We start from the raw sequence: 6,827 nt of genomic DNA on the forward strand, positions 1-6,827 counted from the left end.
ACCCTGACTTTCAACCTGACAGAATCTAGAATGACCAAAGACAGAAAGATGTACCTGTGAAGGATTATCTAGGTTAAAAGAGGTGTGAAGACTCACCCCAGGTTAAACCATACCATTATTCTAATGCATACACACAAAAGGCCTCAGCAAAGTACCGCAAAATCAGTCTCACCATACATCCACATATTATATAACAAGACGAAGTGGGATTTCTCCCAGGTATGCAAGTTCAGTGTAGTTGGAAGATTTTGAATGTTCTTATGATGAAGAAACAATGAATGTATGGGGTGATAGAGTAGGGACCTAATGTGATCATTACCCATTGTGTACATGTACTGAAACATGATACCACATCACATGTATGTATAGCACTATGGGTCAGTTAAAAACATAAAACTGCAAAAATGAAATCAGTTAATGCAGATTAACATACTAGTTGTCTAAAATTAAAAAAAAACACAACCAAATTAATAGATGAAAACTAAGAACAGAATCTGGAAGTGACTTCAACTTGATAAAGAACATCCATGAAACACCAACAGTAACACCATATTCCATGGTGAGAAACACAAAGCTTTCCCATTCAGACTGGAAACTGGAAAACGATTTCAGCATCTTAGTGACTGAAAAATGCAGTAAGATGATACATTAGTTTCCCAACTCATTGCTGTGACAAAATAGCTGTCAGAAACAACTAGGGGAAAGATCTATTTGGGTGCACATTTTTATAAGGAGTTCAATCTATCAAGGCAGGGCAGAGTGTACTTCTTACCTCTAGATAACATAAGTTTGTTACTTATATTGCCTTCTTGCTATGATTGAGGCACAATGGTTATAAGACATAGGCTACTGAAGGCATAGCAGCCACATCGAGCTCACACAATATGTATATACTATATATATATACACACAATATATATAGTATGTGTATTCATCTATTAATTTAGTTGTGATATATATATATATATATAGTGTATTTACTGTGTTATATATATATATATATATATATATATATATATATATATACATATATATAAACATATATATGTATACATATATACAGTGCCAGGTCCTGAATGGCTGCGGAAGAGACTTTTTGACATAGATCCTGCCCCTGGATCAGAGTCAGCAGGGTATGGGACTTCATGAGTGTTGACTGTTGCTGTAGGTATAAGGCTTGTTTGTACAATAATGAAGATATTTTACTTTATGCTCCTCCTTCGAGAACGTCCTCTCTGCCAAGGATAATGACTCCATGAAAATCAGAGACTGGGAAGTGAAAATGTATCTTTGTGATGATGAGACCTTCAGGGCATCCCTTAAGGCTATGGGAAAGAGCTTTGAAAACATGGGTTCAAGAATATCTAAACATGATTTCTCAACTATGTAAAATATATGGTGCAATAAGAATTGTATGAGGGGCTTCACAGACCTAAAAGAACAGAGGCAACTGAACTGATGAACCAATTTGTCAGAAAGATATTAAGGAAGGAGATAAAGAGATTTAGGGAGTAGTGATCTCAGGGCAAGATTCCACCCAGCTAAGCTTATTGGGTGTATTTACAAAGGCAGGCAGATTTTTGAGTTCAGTGCTAGCCTGGGACAGAGCGAGTTTCAGTTCTTTTAAAATAATCAAGCAGCTAAGGTCATAAAATAATGATTTGTGGGATAATCAAAAGAGAAACTGGGGTAAATGACTGAATTGATATATAAATAAAAGACTGGGCTTTGGCGCACAAGAGAGAGCTACCTAGAAAGGGCTGTTTCGAGAGATAACATCTCTTTTAGAATTTTTCTCTCAGGTTTTCTGACTTTTTTTGGAAAACCCAAAAGCTATTTAGAGGCCTCTCTTAGGCAAACAGCTGTTTCAAGCAGAAAGATATCTCAAATAGAAATCTATCTACAGAGCTGTCTCAAGCAGACTACAGAACTGTCAGCTTGCATCACTGACTTCAAGTTGTTTCTTCTGCTGCTCCCAAACATCCTTTCTCAGGCTCCCCTCTTGGAGGCTCATCCTTAGCAATGCAGTATAAACCAATAATAATGTGTTTATTACCATTACAAAGTGCTGAATACTATTTATAACTGTGTGTGCTATGCTTTCATCCAGCTAGCTGTGCAGAACTAAAACATCTGGAGTGATGGCTTCTTTGAATCAGTTAACCCTTGTCTCACCAGCTCTCAGACAACCTTAAAGAAATTTCAGATCAATTTTTTGTTGATGCAATAATTGAAAATTGATGAGGACTATGTCAGTTGACTACTGCTAGCAGTGGGATTTTGTGCCCTCAGCTAGGAACAATGTTTTTTTTTCTGCACCAACAAATCTAAACTGGCTTGAGACTTAAGGACCAAAGACTTATATGTCAGAGGAGGAAAAAAAAAAAAAACCCACCAAATAACAAGTCTCCTCCTATGAATGAGCTTTGGATTTCTTTCCACTCAGGCTCCTCCCGTACATCATTCTTTTCATTCTTATTATTCTCATACTTAAGTATTCATCCTGTCTTTTAAACTTTTTAATGAAGTTCCTTCTGGACAAAATCACTGCTATCACTAGGAACTCACTGGGACAATGGCTACCTTGGCTAGGTTCTCCACTTTGGTTTCATCTTACTAAGTAAATCACTCTGTCTAATCAACTGTTCTCAAAGATTTTTCCAGAAGTACATGGCAGTAGTCACTGGATCCAAACAGTTCTTTTGGTTAAAATTCTACTCCTGCTTACATAAAGTCAATCTGACCTATGGACCCTTAGGCCCTAGGTCAGAGCCAACCTGTCTCACTCCATTATTCCTCTCCCACAAAAAGGACCAATGAGAGGACAGATTGTCCACTTCCTTTTATCTGTTCTCAGAATCTGAAATGAAAGGTGATAACCTAGTACAAGAAATCTCAGATGAGAAAAAAAAAATCTCCAGACTCAGCAAAACCATGAGAAAACCTGCCCTACAAGAAAATGTAGTAAGAGAATACCAGCTGCTATCATCCATCCCTGATGGTAAAGAACACATCTAATGATAAAACTTTCCTCTCCAGAAGTTCCCTCTTGGCCCTAAAAAGCCCTAGTCCCCTATGCCTGGGCACTTGGTCTTTACTTCTGTAGGGAACTGCTATCCTTCATTGTTCTGATTAAAGGACAGCCTGATTCAGTTCTGATCTAACATGTACACCACCATAATAAATGTATTATGCAAATAATCCTTATTGCATCACGGATGTACATGCTTATATACTAATTTGTTGATTTTTTTATTTGTTTATAAGTTTGTTTATTTGATATCTACCAGGCTCTCAGGTAAAGAGGCAGCTGGAGAGACAAGCATGAGTGCTGAGAACTGAACCTACTCCTTTGGTTGGGAGCGTTAGCCTTTAAGAGCTTGGCTATCTCTCCAGCCCCCATTTCATATCAAGGATTTTCATATAAGGAGCTCGTTTTGGTGACATCAACTATAGAGAATAAAAGAAGATATTGCAAGATATTCTCAGCAGGTTCAAGTGTTTATTTTTAAGTATTATTAAAATGGTACAAAATGTAACAGATTAAATTGTATGTTCAGAAAACTCATTGATATCCATTTCTAACAGGACAAGTAATTTTATGTGATTAATTTTCACTATATTGGAAACATATGTGAATGGATGTTAGCTGTTTATATATGGACTGACAGTGAGTAGATAACCTTATTTTGCCATAGCATTTGATGTGTTCTATTTACCATGGCCAACTACCAGCCCACACCTTTGTTGATTTAACATTAAGTCTGATGTTGACTTACTAGTCTGTTTTCTGTTTAGTGACGTGGACTCTGGTTTAGTTGTCAGAGAAATATCAACTTGCCATTTAAAATGGAAATACTTACTTTCAGTGTTTTTTCAAGTCTGTTAGCTCTGGGCTCCATTGTTTGAGTAGTATGCCTCATGAAGGTGAGATTATTCTAAAGAAAAGTAGAGATGAATATATTGTAATTGTTATGATTATGATTATTAGAGAAACTACATGTGGGTTTTCTGTGACCACCATAAGCAGTAGAATAACCATTCATGTGAAGCATGAAGGTCTAGTTTAGCATAACTCAGTAGCTGGTGATGATTCAGACTTATAGAGTCTGATACCAGAAAGATTATTTTAGGCATATTTAAACACAGCCCAATTTTAGACAAACATTTTCTAGTGGCAATAAACTCAACCCTTCATGCACAATAAAGCTTAAGACATGACAACATTGAACTCTTTGCAAAGGACTTGTGAGTTCTTTCATAAAGGTGGGTTTTCTATATTGACTACATGTGACATCTTAAGGGTCTGGGAAGGATCTGGTGTGGTTGTGGTCATTCAGGTAGTGCAGAGGTCACCTTATTATCTATTAACCACTTCTGTTCCCATTTGTAAAGTACAGGTGACATCTCCCGCCTCTACCTCCTCAGTGCCTGGATTGTAGGTGTTGTGCCTCCATGTCCTTCCAAGTTTTTATTCTTTAACCAGCCCGATTACCATAATCCTAGCACTTCACATAAGATGTCACTTTTCACACAAATTTTAGATCCATTCACTATGTTGGCAAGCAAGAATGGAGACTGGGGCCAGTTCATGAAATAGGTCCTAACAGCTTTTGCACACAACTATTTCTCTCAAAAGGCAAAGATCATATTCCATATATTTTTCTTAAGGATCATCTTCAGAGCCTGGGAAGATGGCTCAGTCAGAAAAGTGCTTGCCACATAAGTGTGAGAATATGAATTCTGTCCCTCTTTACCTACATAAGAAAGCTGGGCCTGGTAACATGAGCTGTAAACTCAGTTTCAGATAGGTAGAGACTAGTGGGTCCTTGGAGTTTGCTGGTTAGTTAGCCTAACTTAATCTGTGAGCTCCGGATTCAGTGAGAATCTGTCTTTAAAACTACAGAGAACAATATCTTTCTTCTGAGGACAAGATATTGAACATGCTTCCAAGATGAATTAACTTATGCCAGGTATTCTCTTTCTCTCTTCCCCTTCCACTTTTTCCTCTTTCTCCCTCCCTCCCTCCTTTTCTTTCTCTCTCTCTCCTCCCCTCTCCTCTCCTCCCCTCCCCTCCCCTTCCTTCCCTCCCTTCCTTACTCCTTCCCTCTCTTCTTTCTTTCTTTCTTTCTTTCTTTCTTTTCTTTCTTTCTTTCTTTCTTTCTTTCTTTCTTCCTTCCTTCCTTCCTTCCTTCCTTCCTTCCTTCCTTTCTTTCTTCTTTCTTTCTTTCTTTCAGATTTATGTGTATGTGGGTGCCTTCAGACAGCAGAGGCAACACGTCCTCTGCAGCTGGAGTTATAGGCAGTTATGAGCTACACAGTGTGGTTCCCAGGAACAGAACCCAGGGGAATTCTAATTGCTGATCTAGGAAGTCCTAGTTTTGAAAAAGTAGTTTCTACTCAGAAGTTGAAAAAGTGCTAATATTTTATAAAGAAATACTCCTATATTTGCATACGTTAAAGAGTTGACAGCAGCTGGTGAGGTAACACAATCACAAAAGAACTCAAATGATATGTACTCACTGATAAGTGGATATTAGCCCAGAAACTTAGGATACCCAAGATATAAGATACAATTTGCAAAACACATGAAACTGAAGAAGAACGAAGACCAAAGTGTGGACACTTTGCCCCTTCTTAGAATTGGAAACAATCATCAATGGAAGGATTACAGAGACAAAGTTTGGAGCTGAGAGAAAAGGATGGACCATCTAGAGACTGCCATATCCAGGGATCCATCCCATAATTAGCCTCCAAACAATGACAGCATTGCATACACCAGCAAGCGTTTGCTGCAAGGAACCTGATATAGCTGTCTCTTGTGAGACTAGGCCGGGGCCTAGCAAACACATAAGTGGATGCTCTCAGTCAGCTATTGGATGGATCACAGGGCCCCCAATGGAGGAGCTAGAGAAAGTATCCAAGGAGCTAAAGAGATCTGCAACCCTGTAGGTGCAACATTATGAACTAACCAGTACCCCGGAGCTCTTGACTCTAGCTGCATATGTATCAAAAGATGGCCTGGTCGGCCATCACTGGAAAGAGAGGCCCATTGGACACGCAAACTTTATATGCCCCAGTACAGGGGAATGCCAGGGCCAAAAAAATGGGAATGGGTGGGTAGGAAAGTGGGGGGCAGGGTGTGGGGGACTTTTGGGCTAGCATTGGAAATATAATTGAGGAAAATATGTAATAAAAAAAAGAGTTGACAGCTTTCTTTCAAAACTTTAACCAAGACAAATTAATAAGTAAGTTACAGTTGTATTTTTTCAAAGGAGATGGACTCAGGGCTTAAAAGCTCTTGCCACATAATCCTGACCATCTGGCCTGGATCACAGGAGAACAGGGCAGCAGGAGAGGACAGACTCCTACACATATGCTGTGGCATAGATATGCCCCGCTCAAGAAATAAAGTAGTTTTTTAATGGGCCAAATGGGTAACTCTCCAGTGTTTCAAATAGTTGAATGTGACTATTGGATATAAATATTTATTACGCAGTAAAATCTGTTTGGTTTTTTTGATCTCCCCAGGGTTCTCTGTTTCCCAGAACTGTTGCAGGCCTGTGATAAGAAAGGGTAAGAGGTTCAAAGCTGTTAAAAACAATGAATTCATGAAATTCTTAGACAAATGGATGGATCTGGAGGATATCATCTTGAGTAAGGTAACCCAATCAGGAAAGAACACACATGATATGCACTCACTGGTAAGTGGACATTAGCCCAGAAGCTCAGAATCCTTTTTAGAAGGGGGAACAAAATACCCATGGAAGGAGTTACAGAGACAAAGTTTGGAGCAGAGCCTGAAGGAAGAGACTGCCAGAGACTGC

The 6,827-nt window shown here is 38.8% G+C and overlaps 1 non-coding gene across 1 annotated transcript; it reads left to right on the forward strand.

Annotated features, from left to right (window-relative positions):
* Positions 1-1,767: 1,767 nt before the first annotated feature.
* Gm26160 lies at positions 1,768-1,830 on the forward strand. The gene has a single exon (XR_003956570.1). It is a non-coding gene; the product is annotated as a U7 small nuclear RNA (small nuclear RNA).
* The last annotated feature ends 4,997 nt before the right edge of the window (positions 1,831-6,827 follow it).

The sequence above is a fragment of the Mus musculus genome, chromosome 6 (genome assembly GCF_000001635.26).
Source record: "Mus musculus strain C57BL/6J chromosome 6, GRCm38.p6 C57BL/6J".
In the NCBI taxonomy this organism is placed as follows: domain Eukaryota; kingdom Metazoa; phylum Chordata; class Mammalia; order Rodentia; family Muridae; genus Mus; species Mus musculus.